Source organism: Loxodonta africana, chromosome 11 (assembly GCF_030014295.1).
Source record: "Loxodonta africana isolate mLoxAfr1 chromosome 11, mLoxAfr1.hap2, whole genome shotgun sequence".
Lineage (NCBI taxonomy): Eukaryota > Metazoa > Chordata > Mammalia > Proboscidea > Elephantidae > Loxodonta > Loxodonta africana.
In genome coordinates, this window is record NC_087352.1 from 4,657,718 (window position 1) to 4,673,180 (window position 15,463).

At 47.1% G+C, this 15,463-nt stretch overlaps 1 long non-coding RNA gene across 1 annotated transcript; it reads left to right on the forward strand.

The window, feature by feature from the left end:
- Positions 1–304: 304 nt before the first annotated feature.
- Positions 305–13,233, forward strand: LOC111748053 (uncharacterized). The gene is made up of 3 exons (XR_002783984.2): positions 305–508; positions 2,783–2,972; positions 6,426–13,233. It is a non-coding gene; the product is annotated as an uncharacterized LOC111748053 (long non-coding RNA).
- The last annotated feature ends 2,230 nt before the right edge of the window (positions 13,234–15,463 follow it).

A 15,463-nucleotide genomic window follows, 5' to 3' on the forward strand; every position in this document is an offset into this window, starting at 1 on the left:
TCGGGTGGAGCCTGAGAACCTTTCCTCAGGTGCTGAAGAGAAGTGGGCGTGGCTGGGAAGCGCCCATGGGTGTGGTCCGTGACCAGACAAAAGGCTGGGGGCCGGTGCTGGCACGTGGGCACAGGTTTCCCCCGCTACACACCTGCATCCCTGCCTGCTACCAGAGAGGGCGCTAGGGCGCCAGGCCGTGCAGGAAGAAGGACGCCCTTCCCGGAAGTGGGCGGGGCCATCTCAGCCCCGTGGCTCTGACTGGCTGGTGCACCGCAGGGGCGGGTCCTGTGGGGCGCCCGGCCCCGCCCCCCGAGGCGGCGGTTGGAGCTGTCGCCGTTATTTGCAAACCGGGGCGTTGGTGGCGGCTGCAGCTTTTCAGACATGTCGACTGTGGTGAGCGGCCTGCCCGGCTGTTTTTGTGCAGATAGCCGCGTTAGGAGGAACAGACGCTTCTCGGAACTTCTGATCCTTTCATCCAGTGTCGGCGCCCCGCGTCTCCCGGGGAGCAGGGTGTGGGGTGCGTCCGGGGTGGGCCCTGAGGGGACCCCAGGGATGAGCCGGGGGTCAGGAGCGCAGGGATGGAGGGCGGTGGAGTGACCCCTGGAGCCCCAGGGACGCGACGTGTTTGGAGTTCTTTGACTTGAGACTTTGACAAAAACCAAGTGAAAATAGGGCGACTGTTGAGAAGTTCATTGGTTCAGTATTCAAATTATAAGACGTGCAGCCTTGGGTGATATTAGTGATTGATACGTTTAAAAAAAAACCCAAAATCAAAACCAAAAAACCCAAACCCGTTGCCGGCCAGTCGATTCTGACTCACAGCGACCCTATAGGACGGGGTGGAACTGCCCCATGGAGTTTCCAAGGAGCCGCTGGTGGATTTGAACTGCCGACCTTTGGGTTAGCAGCTGAGCTCTTAAGCACTATGCCACCAGGCCTCTGATGGTGTAAGTGGTCAGGAATGGTTTTGTGATCGCATTTGTGTGTGAAAGTTTTGGCTAGTTTGAAAGATTGAAACAAACCATACATGTAGTTGTTTAAAAGAGCATTGAAAATGGAAAGTCCCTGTTTTTTGAGCTTGGCTTCTACTCACCACACTCCTTCCTACTGTCCTGTTTTCGTTTTAGCCATGGAGTCAAGTAGGACTGGAGATCCTAAAGCACTGAGCCCTCGTTGTGCGTGTTTTGGACAACCACGTGGAGTCTGGAGTCTGAAATGACCCCTGAGGAGGCCCAGGGATGCCAGCTCTGTGTCATTTCCCCTCCCCAGACCCCCTGGCTTACTAGGGAGGTGGCTGTGGTGCTGGTTCAACATGAAAACCCGATCTAACTTTTTTCTCCTCCAGAACAGCCTGTGACTTTGTCCTTTCCTCTGTCCCATTCCTGCCACCATAATCACTCCAAGTCTTTCCTGGGTCTGGTTTTATGCTCACAGCTTCTTATCCCAGCACCAGTCTTCTAGCTTCTTCCTGTCTAATCCACGCAGTGTGCACTGCCAGAATTATCATCATCCTGCACTCTGCTTTCATCACATTATTTTCTGTTTAAATACTTGTTACTATTTTCCAAATCCATCAACTCCTTTAGCCCAGATGGATTTTACCTGTGTCTGCCCTTGTAGTACACGGTACAGAGTTACCGTGAATATTATGTCTCGATGACAAGGACAGTTGCTTGTGTCTCTCGAATTTGTCACGACACGTAGTTGGTTTTGTGGAAACACTGTGGTGAGCAGGGACAGTTCTGAGACAGCAGAGTGCTCATGTCTGGGAAAAATGCTTCAAAAATGAAAACCGTCATGGATTGAATTGTGTCCCCAAAATATGTATCATCTTGGCTAGGCCATGATCCCCAGTATTGTGTGGCTGTCCCCCATTTTGTGATCTGATGTAATTGTCCTATGTGTTGTAAATCCTAATGTCTCCCTGTGGTTAATGAGGCAAGAGTAGGTTATGTTAAAGAGGATTAGGGTGGGATGCCACATCCTAACTCAGGTCACAGCCCTGATCTGTAAGGGGTGTTTCCTTAGGGTGTGGCTTACATCACTTTTTATCTTACAAGAGAGGAGAGAGGATCAAGAAGAGGAATAGGGACCTCATACCACCAAGAAAGAGCATGTCCTTTGGACTTGGGTTCCGTATACTGAGAAACTCCTAGACCAGTGGAAGATAGAGGATAAGAACCTTCCGCCAGAGTGGACAGAGAGAGAAAGCCTTCCCCTGCAGCTGGTACCCTGAGTTTGGACTTCTAGCCTCTTAGACTGTGAGGGAATGAATTTCTGTTTGTTAAAGCCATCCACTTGTGGTATTTCTGTTATAGCAGCAGTAAATAACTAAGACACTAACCTTGGCAGGCAGGGGAAAAACCCAAACTGGTAACTTTGTTTTGTTCAGCTTCAATTCTACTAGGGAACTTAACTTCATCATTATTTATCTTTAAAAGGAGTGGAGGGATTTGAGTAAATTATCTTTAAGTTCCCACTGAGCCCTAAAATTCCAATTTTTTGTTCTCTCTTCCCTTGATCTTTCTCCTGAAATTAAAACTGAGATGTTTCTGGATCCTGAATCAGGAATATATTTAATTCTTCTAATTTTTTCCCTGATGTATTATGATTTTTTTTTTCTGGGTATGACTGCTTTTAGAGAAAAATTGGATTACGACTTTGGCTACTTTTTAGAAGAGTAGAGTAGATGTCATACCATTCTGTTTTCCCTACTTGCAGCTTTTCATTTGTGAAGGTGATGCTTTCATTTTGGTGTAGTCCTAACATAATTCCTGCTCTTCTTTTGCAGACCTGACAAGGCCGTGGGCACAACAGAGCAAGTTTCAGCCTGTGTTTGGGCAAGCAGTGAAAAATGACCAGTGTTACGATGACACCTGAGTTTGTCATGTGGCCGGCCATAATTCCTTTTGCGCTGTCAGTCATGCATAAGCAGAAAAGGGAGTATCAGAGGAGTGTTCCTTGTGCTTTCTTTGCATAAGGTAAGTAATTGGACCCTCCATTCTGTTAGAAACCATCTCGCAATCTCCATATTATTGCCATGATAGATTGACTCTGGAGATTGATTGCTCACTAAGAATAGCATAATTTCTTGGGACCATTAAAAAAAACCTATCACGTCGAGTCAATTCAGACTCATTACAACCCTATAGGACAGGGCAGAACTGCCCCAAGGGGCTTCCAAGGAGCAGCTGGTGCATTTGAACTGCCGACATTTTGGTTAGCAGCCGAACTCTTAACCACTCTACCACCAGGGCTCCACTGGGACCATCGTTGTTGTTGTTAGGTGCCCTCATGTTGATTTTGACTCATAGTGACCCCATGTACAACAGAACAAAACGCTGCCCGGTCATGTGCAGTCCTCCCAATCATGGCTATGCTTGAGGCCATTGTTGCAGCCACTGCGTCAGTCCATCTCACTGCGAGTCTTCCTCTCCTTCGCTGACCCTCTACCCTGCCAAGCATGATGTCCAGTAGACTCTGGTAACTGAGGTTGAGTTCTCCAAGCCTTGCTAACCACATCAGATTTTCTCTAACAGAGGCTCAGCCAACAGAATGATGACCTCTGCATGGAATGCCTTCTGTGGATGAAAAAGATAACTCCAAGGATGCTGTGAGCGTGGGCAGGCAATGAATTTTACGATTTGGTTAGCGATCATTGGTTTTCGCAAAGGCTTTTCTTTTAGAGCACAGTTATTAAAACAACCATTTTCAAGTTGGGTAGAAATTTGTAAGAAAATGTTTCTGTGAGGTCATGAGGACTGAAAATTATTGGTTCTTTGAAAAGGTGCATGGTAACAGGAGCTCAGGAAAAAGCCCTAGAAGCATACAAGTGGAAACTTTGGGCAATAGTAAGTTTGAGCAGAGGATTTAAATAGTGAATTGTTGTTGCTGTTGGGTGCCGTCATAGCGACCACATATGACAGTAGAACTGCCCCACAGGGTGTTCTTGGCCATCACCTCTTAGGAAGCAGATCCCCCGCAGGTTTTCCTCTGCGGGGCCACTGGGTGGGTTAGAACCTCCAACCTTTTGGTTAGCAGCCGAGTGCTTAACCACTGCCCCACCAGGGCTCCTTAAACAGTAAATGAATGATAGAAATAAAGGCTCTTTGCTGAAAATGGGTCTGCATGTACTTGAATTTGAGTGGGCTTCCAAGCCCTCCTTTCTCCTGACTTGGAGAGCCCCCTCCAAGGTGGGAGATAAGTTAGAAGTTTGTTCATTTGCTGACTGTTCTTGCATAATGCAAATAACGATCTGTACTCCATCAGGAAATCCCAGAATTGCAGATAATGGGGGTGGTTGAAAGACTGCGAAGACAGATTGGAAATAGTTGTTGAACATAATAGTTTTTAGGGGGAAGATGAGTTTGCCGAATCTTCTTGCGGTCCAACGCGAAGGGCTCAGAGCTAAGGATGCAGATGTTGAGTTACAGTACAGCTGTTTCCACTCTGCTAGAAGCCGTGGGGAAAGTGCAGCCCCTGCTGTGTCTGAGCCATGCGTACTGGAGGTATAGTGGTCACGATAACCGGAAGTTTTCCCAAGTACTGCTTTCAGTTAAATTTGATTTCCCCCCCTTGGGAAGTCTTCCAGTTCTCTTGTATTTTCTCTCACAGGTGCTCATAGTAACGTTTTTTTCCCCTAATATCTGATTTTTATTTTAGTTGTTGGATTGATGTAATATTACACAATAGAACCATCTCACTAAAGACATGGGGAGATGGAGGTTTTCAGGGAATAAATTTGATATTTATGTTCCAATGCACCTTTTTATCGGCAGAGTTGTTGAAAAACTCCTAAGCAGTATCTTTCTATTATATTGCAAATTAATTTTCTTCTCGGATTCTTAAATATTACTGCTGAGATAATTGCTTTTGAGTGGCAAATAAGTAAATGACGATAGGTTTCCTGAATGATAATTCTGGAGTGGGGGTTTGACCTTAACGACAGCGGCACTCTATCACTTTGTAGTTCATTCCTTCACCAAGAGCAAGGAGAATTTAGAAACCTGACTTTTTAGTGGTGGGTTTCGTGGGGGGCAGCTGAGAAGACAACTACAGCTTGTCATTAAAGATGGAACACAAGTACACCATGATCTTCTTTGGATTTAAATGTTTTTATTCTCCCTTTTGCAGATAAATTTAAGGCATTTTTTTCTTTCAAGAAATGGAGCTAGGTAGTTCTGAAACCCCAAATAGGCTTTTGAGTGGCTCATCTTTCTGTGAGGTCAGACAGTTCACTTCAACCCTCCTATCCACAAAAGATTCTGGGAGTCCCTCTTTGATGTAACAAATCTTGGGGAATCTTTGAGTCCATTTATGCCATTAGAGAGACTCATATGCAGTTTCTAAGCTAGCTGGATCTTATGATTTGGTTTTTACTTGCATTAAGTGGGTAACACATAATGTATTTTACTGTTTTGCTCTTAGCCTTATGGAAATTAGGATAGAATAACTTGCTTTAAAAATCATCATGATTGGATGAAGCCTAACTTTTTGGAGATGGCTTGAGGGTCTTTCCAGGCTGAAATACTATTTGTGTGGTTCTGCTCATTTAATAAGAGTTCGTTTTGGAGGAGGTGGCATTGGGGTAAACTAAGCCCAGTGACAGCCATTGGAAATAAGGTCAATATTTGGGGTCATTATCTTTTATAATTGACAGTTGAACATGTCCTTTGTGAGATATTCTTGTATTAAATTTAAAGGGTGTGTATGAAATGATGGAAACCCTGGGGGCATAGCAGTTAAGTGCTACGGCTGCTAACCAAAAGATCAGCAGTTCAAATCTACCAGGCGCCCCTTGGAAACTCTATGGGGCAGTTCTACTCTGTCCTATAGGGTCGGTGTGAGTCGGAATTGACTCGACGGCAATGGGTTTGGTTTGTATGAAATGATCTTTCACAAAAGCTGAAGTGTTTAGCCTTAAAGTCAATATGGTATAGTGGAAAGCAGTCAGGTCAGAGATTTGGGGAGTCGAGTTTAGTCCTGACTTGACCCCTAAGTTGTACTAGGACTTGGATATGTCCTGCTGTCCCTCTGCTTCTCTGATTCTCTACCTGTAGCATGAAGGATTGTATATCATGCTGATTTTCTGCCTTGATATTATAGATGACCTCAGCAGTGCCTCTAATTTCCCATGGTTCTCTGTTATAATGTGATTCCTAATGAAGCTAGTTTGGTACTGAAATTTCAGCAAAAAAAGCTCATTATTTTTCCACCCACACCCTTTATTAGTGCCAAAGCATAACTGGAAAGTAAAAGCTTTTTACTTGTGGCTGCTTTTCAACTCAGGTGAAGGCTGATCCTAGCAAAGGTGAGTGGTCATGCATCCCTTCTAGAGAGCTCTGCGCCTGGGGAGCTCTCAGAAGGATCCTCTGTGATGGCAGGGCTGATCCTCCATGCAGGCCACTCCAGCCTCCTCAATCTTCTCTTTCAAGGTCATGATAAAGTCATTGGAGCTGATGGATTAAGGCTTGCTCTGGCTGCGGGAATGCTTCCAGAAGAGCTGGATCCTAGGAGGGAGGGTTTCCAGCACCCGGATGCCCGCATGAAGAAGATGCCCTTATCTGCCGTGTCTGCTGGCTGCTGAGCAGTTACCACTTCCCACCTGGCTCCTGCAAGGAGAGACGCTGTCGCCCACTGAAGCCACATGTCCTCCAGGTCTCCATGTTCAGCTTCCAAATGGGACTGTAGGGGTTCACTGAGAGTGCCCAGGTTCCTCCTTGATCTGTTTTACTGTCAACTGGATGTCTCTTGCTGGCTGAAAGGAAGGCAGGGCAGGCGAGGGTCTCTGCGTGGTCATGGCCATCTGTTTTCTCCAAGCCTCCCCATTCTGGTGATTGGCCATGTAATTTACCGCCTTACAGAGACACTTTCAAAAGTAAAAGGCGGTGCTATCTGTAATTATGTGAGAAACAGCTATGAATAGGGCTGTCCAAGGCAAAGTGGGACATTTGGTTGACCAAGGCTTATAGAACCCTTGGGTCATCCTCTGTCTTCCAGTTCACCCCTATCACAGCAACAATGGGCAGCAGTTCTCCAAATGACCACTCCTCCTCTTGGGAAATATTCAGAGTCCTCATCTGTCTCATGGGGATAATATTAGTACTTACTACATAGGTACATGGTTCAGCTCTTGTGAGGCTGATTTCACCTATGCCAGACACTGGTAACCGTGCACAAAGGGATATATTTAAGTATATCCATTGTAATAGCCAAAGCCCGAAAGATCCTAAAAATTTGTCAATAGGACACTGGTTCTTTCCTGCTCGGATTATGATGCAGCTGTTAGAAACAGTGATTAGATTGAGAATGACTGCCTGTCATGGGAGGGCAGGGTTGTGTCCATGGGGTGACCCCAAAGTCAGAAGCAGGAGGGGAGGTCAAGCCTGCAGACACAGTGGTTGAGTGGGTAAGACAGTGCAGAAACAGCGATTGGGAGGCCAGGTTTGGCTTCTGCATGAGATGATATTGAAAGCTTTCAGGGACAATCTTCACAAAATATTCCATGTGAATGGCACCCTATGAAGTTATTCACATGGCCACTCTACCACCCTCCTCTCCAAATTATGGCAGCCATTGGACAGCTTAGCCTTAGGGCCGAAGCCCTCACCACCCCTAGGGCCTTCTATGGAATGGGCATCCCTTCCACGTGGAAGTGTTCTTCAGATACTCTTCACTTGCCTAAACTCATTTTTATAATGTATCCTCTTCCATGTACTTGTATCCTACCTAGAACCTTGGTATTCTTGGTTGCGTTGCTTTCCCTGAAGTGCCAAAATGAAAGTTAGGGAAGCAGCAGTGCACATGGGAATGTATTTGCTGATAGAGAGAGGGGCACTAGGTCCCTGGTTGGAACTGGGAGCTTTGAGGAGGAGACTGGAGAATCTACTGTCGTGGGTGTATGTGACTGCATTCAGCAGGTGCTGGGAGCAGCGGGGAGGACAGAAGCAGCATCTGCTGTAGCCGTGACTAAGGTCCTGGGGTGCAAAGGGCCTCCTTCCTCCCTCTTCAGAGGAGCTCACAGTGGGCTTGAACATGAAGGGGGAAGGAACTGAGCAGCAGCTGGAGAAGTGGGTCAGTCAGGAGTTGGGCCCCTCATCTCCCATCCACACCTGGTGTGAGGGAGGGATCAGAAAGGACAGTATACCTATCAGACGTTTCAGCCATGTCCATGCCTGACAGAGGGAGGAAGGAGGGGACAGCAAGGTGAAAGGGGCTGTGACAGTAAGCATGAAGGGTGCCTGGAAGGTACGCTGTCAGTGAGGAGAGGAGGGAAGCTGTCAGTGAGGAGAGGAGTGGGTCTGGTGAGCTGGGCTTATCCAATAAGAAGGTTCTATAGGGATGGCCACTCCAGCAGGTTCTGGGACACCCTGGGCCCAGGGAATCTCACTTCTTCCTGTGTCTCAGCTGTGCATTAATGCTGGGACCAGAGATGTAGCTTTAGGAGAAGTCCCTGCCACAGGCAGGGGGAAGGATCAAATATTTGTGAGTCCTCATGCCCTTTCCCCAGGCACACTGGGGACACCTACCCCACGAATTCACCCCAACTGAGCACTGCATTATGGAAACCCTGGTGGCGTAGTGGTTAAGTGCCGTGGCTGCTAACCGAAGGGTCGGCAGTTCGAATCCGCAAGGTGCTCCTTGGAAAGTCTATGGGGCAGTTCTACTCTGTCCTATAGGGTTGCTATGGGTCGGAATCGACTGGACGGCACTGGGTTTGGTTTTTTGGTTTGGAGCACTGTGTTGAATTTTCTTCAGCTTTTTGTGTGTGCATGTGTGTGTGTGTTTAAATTTTACATACACACAAAAAATCTATAGAACCTTAGCTTGAGAAACAGTGTCATGAGGTGACCAAGCCCTTGACAGGGCTCCCCAGAAGCTGAGGGCCCCGAGGGCTTGGACAACTCCCAGTCAGGCTGGAATCCTACAGGGTTCCCTACTTGATGGCAGGGGTGTCCACGCGCCCACAGGGAGGCAGAGCAGAGCCAGGTGAGCTATGTTGCTTGCATCTGACATGCCTCTGGATCTCCTACCCCCTTTCCTACGTGTCTGGAGCAGAGGCGATCAGGGTGCTACGCTGGGTCTCACCACCGGCAGTGCTTAACTGGGTGCCCCCCTTAGGACCCTAAGGGGGTTGGAAGGCCAAGGTTGGCTTCTGTATGAGGTGATGTTGAAAGCTTTCAGGGACAATCTTCACAAAATATTCCATTTGAATGGCACCCCTTGAAGTTATTGACATAGCCACTCTGCCACCCTCCTCTCCAAATTACGCCAGCCATTGGACAGCTTAGCCTTCAGGCCGAAGCCCTCACCACCCCTAGGGCCTTCTATGGAATGGGGCATCCCTTCCACATGGAACTGTTCTTCAGATACTCTTCACTTACCTAAACTCATTTTTATAATGTCTCCTCTTCCATATACTTGCATACAACCTAGAACCTTGGTATTCTTGGTTGCGTTGCTTTCCCTGAAGTGCCAAAATGAAAGTTAGGGAAGCAGCAGTGCACATGAGAACCTATTTGCCTTCCGCTCCTCATCCTACCACCTCCACACTTACATTTCCTCTTCCTCTCCTTTCATATTTCTATTGGAATGAGGAGGAACAGGGTTTCTGCCCCCACACTCCTTGTGGGACGCTCCTGACGGCTGGAGGAAAGAGAACAGTTGTGCATGTCCAGGGCCACTAAGCACAGTACAGCACCTGTGTGGGGGTGCCCAGGCCAGAACCCCACTTCACAGTGCCCCCTCCGCAGGGTATATCCCAGCGCTTCTGACTCCCAGCCCAGCTCCCTGCCTGGGCCATCAAGGGTCATCTAGCGTGATTCAGTGGTGCAGGCTGGGGTTCAGAAACCAGGGCAATGCTAAGAAAGTGGGTATGGAGGGCTGGAGAGAGATTTTATAGGCACTGAAGATCCAAGGACCTCCATTGCCTAAATGAGATCAGCTACAAAGGAGAGCTTATGAATAAGAGACAGAGGCAGACAGAGCGGGAGCGAGAATAAAAATCAAACAGAAAGAGAAAATAAAAGACATGCAGATTGCTAGTCTCTTCTTCAGAATCTCTGAAGTAGTTCTTTGGGTGGATCACAGAAATGATGACAATGGTTTGGCCTTAGGGCAGCCTGTCTTCTCCCAAAGCCCATAGTTGTGCTGGGTAATATACAGCTGCAAAGCCAGAAGTAATGGCTTCACCAGAGACGAAAACAGCTGAGGTGCCAACAAGGCCAGCTGTGTGCTGACATGGGTGCCCAAGTTGGAAGTTGTGGGCAATGAATCCTCAAAAGCTGAGTGTGCTGGCCAAGGCTGGCCTGCCTGGAGTGGATCTTGGGGCTGGGCTGGGCTGCTAGGATTCCCAACCGGAGTGAGTTGTTAGAGGTCCGGTTCTGTGCTGCTGCCCATCCGGGGCCCTGATTGTGGGCTGGGTTGTACTCCAGGGTAAATGGAAAGGTTCAAAGTTAGGTTGGGACCACAGAACTTCAGTACAGGTGGGCTGGTTGTTTCTGGGTCTGATGCCGTACTGTCATGGGGGGCAGTATCTGAAGGGGCTGGTCAAATGGGAAGAAGCTCCCACTGTAGCTAGTGGGATGCCCCAAGAGAAGTGGCTGGGAAATTGGGGTGAAGTCTGTGGGGATGACTCCAAAGTCAGAAGCAGACTGGGAAACCAAGCTTGCAGACACAGTGGTTGAGAGGCTAGGACTGAATACAGAAGCAGCCATTGGCAGGCCAATGGAGAGAGGGTCACTAGATTCCTGGTTGAAACTGGGAACTGTGAGGTGGCGACTAGAGAATCTACACTCATGGGTGTATGTGACTGCTTTCAGCAGGTGCTGGGAGCAACAGGGAGGGCAGAACCAGCATCTGCTGCAGCCGTGACTGAGGTCCTGAGATGCAAAGGGCCTCCTTCCTTCCCCTTCAGAGGAGCTCACAGTAGGCTTGAACATGAAGGGGGAAGGAACTGAGCAGCAGCTGGAGGAGCGAGTCAGTCAGGAGTTGGGCCCCTCATCTCCCATCCACACCTGGTGTGAGGAAGGGATCAGGAAGGACAGGAGACCTATCAGAATGGCTGACAGAGGGAGGAAGGAGGGGACAGCAAGGTGAAAGGGGCTATGACAGTGAGGAAGGAGCAGGCTTGTTGGGCCGGACTTCTCACTACACAAAGGCTCTATGGGTGGATACTCCAGCAGGTTCCAGGCCTAGGGGGTCCTGATTCGTGCATCTCTTCAACCATAGATTAATGCTGGGGCTGGAGGGGCAGCTGGTGGAGGAGCAGTCCCTGCAGCAGGCAGTGGGGAGGACCGGGTGGTTCTGAGTCCTCATGCCCTTTCCCCTGGCCCATTGTGGAGACCTGCCCAGATCCTGCTGGGGTGGGGGCTGGGAGAGACATAGTTACCATGTGACCCAGCACTCCCACCCCTAGGTACTGAGCCAAGAGAAATGAATACTTTGGTTCACACAGAAACCTGCACGTGAATATGTGTGTGTGTATTGTTACATTTGCAGTTGTACCTGCTTTATGCATCTCCTAGATGAGAGACTATTGAGATTACCCAATTTTTCTTGAGTGGCTTTGGAACTGTCTTTAGTGATTGCTCTGGGGATAACAAATATATATACCGAACATTTCACAGTCTAATTAGAGTTCATATCTTACCAATTCTGGTAAATTGTAGAAGCCTTACACTCATATAAATTTCTGATACCCCCAGTCTTTTTATTACACTTGTCAGATGTATTAACACGTACATGAACTGAACCCCACGTATATGACTGAGACTGTAACGAACGAGAAAAAAGCTAATATAATAAACGTGCTTTTGTTGTTGGGTGCCACTGAGTCGATTCCGATTCGTAGTGACCCCATGTGACAGAGCCGAACTGCCCCACAGGACTTTCTTGGCTGTAATCTTTACGGGAGCAGATGGTCAGGTCTTTCTCCTGAGGAACCACTGGGTGGGATGGAACTACCAGGTTAAGCCAAGCACTTAACTGTTTTGCCACCAGAGCTCCTTAATAAAATCAGGAGCTGTAGCTAAAGCCATATGCCCATGAGAATAGAGAAATGTAAAATACATTGAAAATTCATTACTATAACAGTAAATGACCCAAATATAAATTTGGAAAAACAGAGAAAACCCATGATTGAAATCAACAACAAGAAATTTAAATTTAATAATTTTAAGAATAAAATATAAATTAAAATAAAGTAGGAGCCCTCCCTGGTGGCGCAGTGGTTAAGCGTTTGGTTGCTAACCAAAAGGTTTGCAGGTTGAATGCACCAGCGGCTCCTTGGAAACCCTATGGGGCAATTCTACTCTGTCTTATAGGGTCACTATGAGTCATGATCGACTTGATGTAATAAAAGTCACAACAGATAAACACTAGGACAGCTGCGGCTTCTTGGAGACAAGGCTGAAGCCTTCAGGTCCAAGCCTTCACTGGTCTCGAGACCAGAATATGTGACACAGACACAGGGGCCGGAATCACTGGGGAGGCATTGAGAGGGGCAGAGGAGGGGCGTGCTGGGTGGACTGCGAGACTCAGAAGGCCTTGGGACTCAGAAGGCCTTGGGACTCAGAAGGCCTTGGGACTCAGAAGGCCTTGGGACTCAGAAGGCCTTGGGACTCAGAAAGCCTTGGGACTCAGAAGGCCTTGGGACTCAGAAAGCCTTGGGACTCAGAAGGTCTTGGATTCCTTATTTTCAGGGGTCAGGAGAGTAGGGAACTGAGGCCTCTTTGCTGCATTCTGTTGACCGCAGAGGTGTCTATAACTGTTCCCCAAAATGTTTTCACCTGGGAGCTTGGCAGGGCAGACTTCAGTGAACATACTACAGCAGAAAGGGAAGGAGTCTGGGATCTAGGATAAGGAGGCAGAGCCCACCCACCTGGGGCATTTGGGTGGTCTGATGGAACAGGTGTGGAAGTGATGATCACACCCGCTCTGCCCTGACATCAATATAATTCAGTCTGGGGTTCTTCACATTACGCCCGGACAACTTTTTGGAGCTCTTCCCTTTCCCCCTAATGGTTATTTTTCTTTCTGACGCCACCACCACCAAACCTTGCCTATGCCTTTCAATTAATAAAAGCATTATGCTGTGGTAACGAAAACAACGTTTATGGATTTAGTGTAGTCCCGTGTGAAAAGGTTACAGAAGATACTGCTTTTTAATATGTACTAAAACCAGTTCTATTATTTACAAAATTGAAAAATAAAAGGGTCGTAAATAGGTACCTTGTAATCCTACCCCCTTAACTCATCCCGTGTGAGCACTGCTTGGACTTTTCTTCAGATTTTTGTGCTTTGCTTGAATTTATACAAAAACGTGCAGAAAATCTAAAGAATCTCAGTATGATAAATGGTGCCATGAGGTGACCCACATCCTTAACAGGGGTCCTCAGAAGCCAAGGGCCTCGAGCGCTTGGACAACTCTCAGTTGGGCTGGGATCCTACAGTGTCCCCTACTTAATGGCAGGGATGACCACACACTCACAGGGAGGCAGAGCGGAGCCAGGTGAGCTATGTATGTTGCTTGTACCTGACATGTCTCTGGATCGCCCACCCTTTTCCCAGATGCCTGGAGCCGAGGAGATCAGGGCGCCACACAGGGTCTCACCACCCTCAGTGGTTAACTGAGTGCTCCTGTGGACTCTAAGGGGGTTGGGAGGGCAGGGTTGTCTTCTGCATAGATGATGTTGAAAGGTTTCAGAGAGAGTCTTCGTAAATAATTCATTGTGAATGGCACTCCCTGCATTATGCACATTGTTATGGATTGAATTGTGTCCTCCAAAAATGTGCTTCAACTTGGCTAAGCCATGATTCCCAGTATTGTGTGACTGTTCACCATTTTGTAGTCTGATGTGATTAGCCTATGTGTTGTAAATCCTAACCTCTATGATGTTAATGAGGCAGGATTAGAGGCAGTTATGTTAATGAAGCAGGACTCAAATCTGCAGGGTTAGGTTGTATCTTGAGTATCTCTTGTATCTTGTATCTCTTTTGAGATATAAAGGAGAGAATTGAGGAGAGAGGAGGGGGACCTCATGACCACCCACCAAGAAAAGCCAGGAAGAGAGTGCGTCCTTTGGACCTGGGGTCCCTGCACTGAGAAGCTCATAGATTGGGGAAGACTGATGACAAGGACAGTCCCCAGAGCTGACAAAGAGAGAAAGCCTTCCCCTGGTGCTGGCACCCTGAATTCAGAGTTCTAGCTTCCTAAACTGTAAGAGAATAAATTTGTTAAAGTCATCAACTTGTGGCATTTCTGTTATAGCAGCACCAGATAACTAAGACACACATGGACAAAGTATAACCCTCTTCTCCAAAATACCCCAGTCATCGAACAGCTTAGCCTAGGGCCTAAGCCCTAAAATCTTCGGGCCTTGCTTAGAATGGGCATCCGTTCCCTGAGGACAGATGTTCTCAGGGCACTCTTCACTTACCTAAACTTACTTTTATAATGTTGTCTCCTCTTCCATATATTTATGCACCTCCCAGTGGTCTTGGTTGTGTTGCTTTCCCTAAAGTGCCTGGTTGGAGTGGTGGGTTCAGAGGGGAGCAGTGACCCCCAGCTCTGCTGCCCAGAGGCTCTGTCCTGGGCTTGGTCAGTTATTGTTTTTCGGTAATGCTTTGCTTATCCAGGGTCTCTTTCCCTTCCATATGAAGTTGGTGATTTGTTTCCCCATCTCATTAAAGAATGCCATTGGAATTTGGATCAGAACTGCGTTGTATCTATAGATGGCTTTTGGTAGAATAGAGATTTTTACAATGTTAAGTCTTCCGCTTAGTAAGTCTATTTTGGTTTCTTGCAGTAGTGTCTTGTAGCTTTCTTTGTATAAGTCTTTTACATGTCTGGTAAGATTTATTCCTAAGTATTTTATCTTCCTGGGGGCTACTGTAAATAGTGTTGATTTGGTGATTTCCTCTTCGATGTTCTTTTTGTTGGTGTAGAGGAATCCAACTGATTTTTGTATGTTTATCTTGTATCCTGATACTCTGCTGAACTCTTCTATTAGTTTCAGTAGTTTTCTTAAGGATTCTTTAGGGTTTTCAGTGTATAAGATCATGTCATTTACAAATAGAAATACTTTTACTTCTTCCTTGCCAATCTGGATGCCCTTTATTTCTTTGTCTAGCCCAATTGCTCTGGCTAGGACCTCCAGCACAATGTTGAATAAGAGCGGTGATAAAGGGCATCCTTGTCTGGTTCCCGATCTCAAGGGGAACACTTTCAGACACTCTCCATTTAGGATGGTGTTGGCTCTTGGCTTTGTATAAATGCCCTTTATTGTGTTGAGGAATTTTCCTTCTATTCCTATTTAGCTGAGAGTTTTTATCATGAATGGGTCTTGAAGTTTGTCAAATGCCTTTTCTGCATCAATTGATAAAATCATGTGATTCTTGTCTTTTGTTTTATTTATGTGATGGATTACGTTGATTGTTTTTCTAATGTTGAACCATCCCTGCATACCTGGTA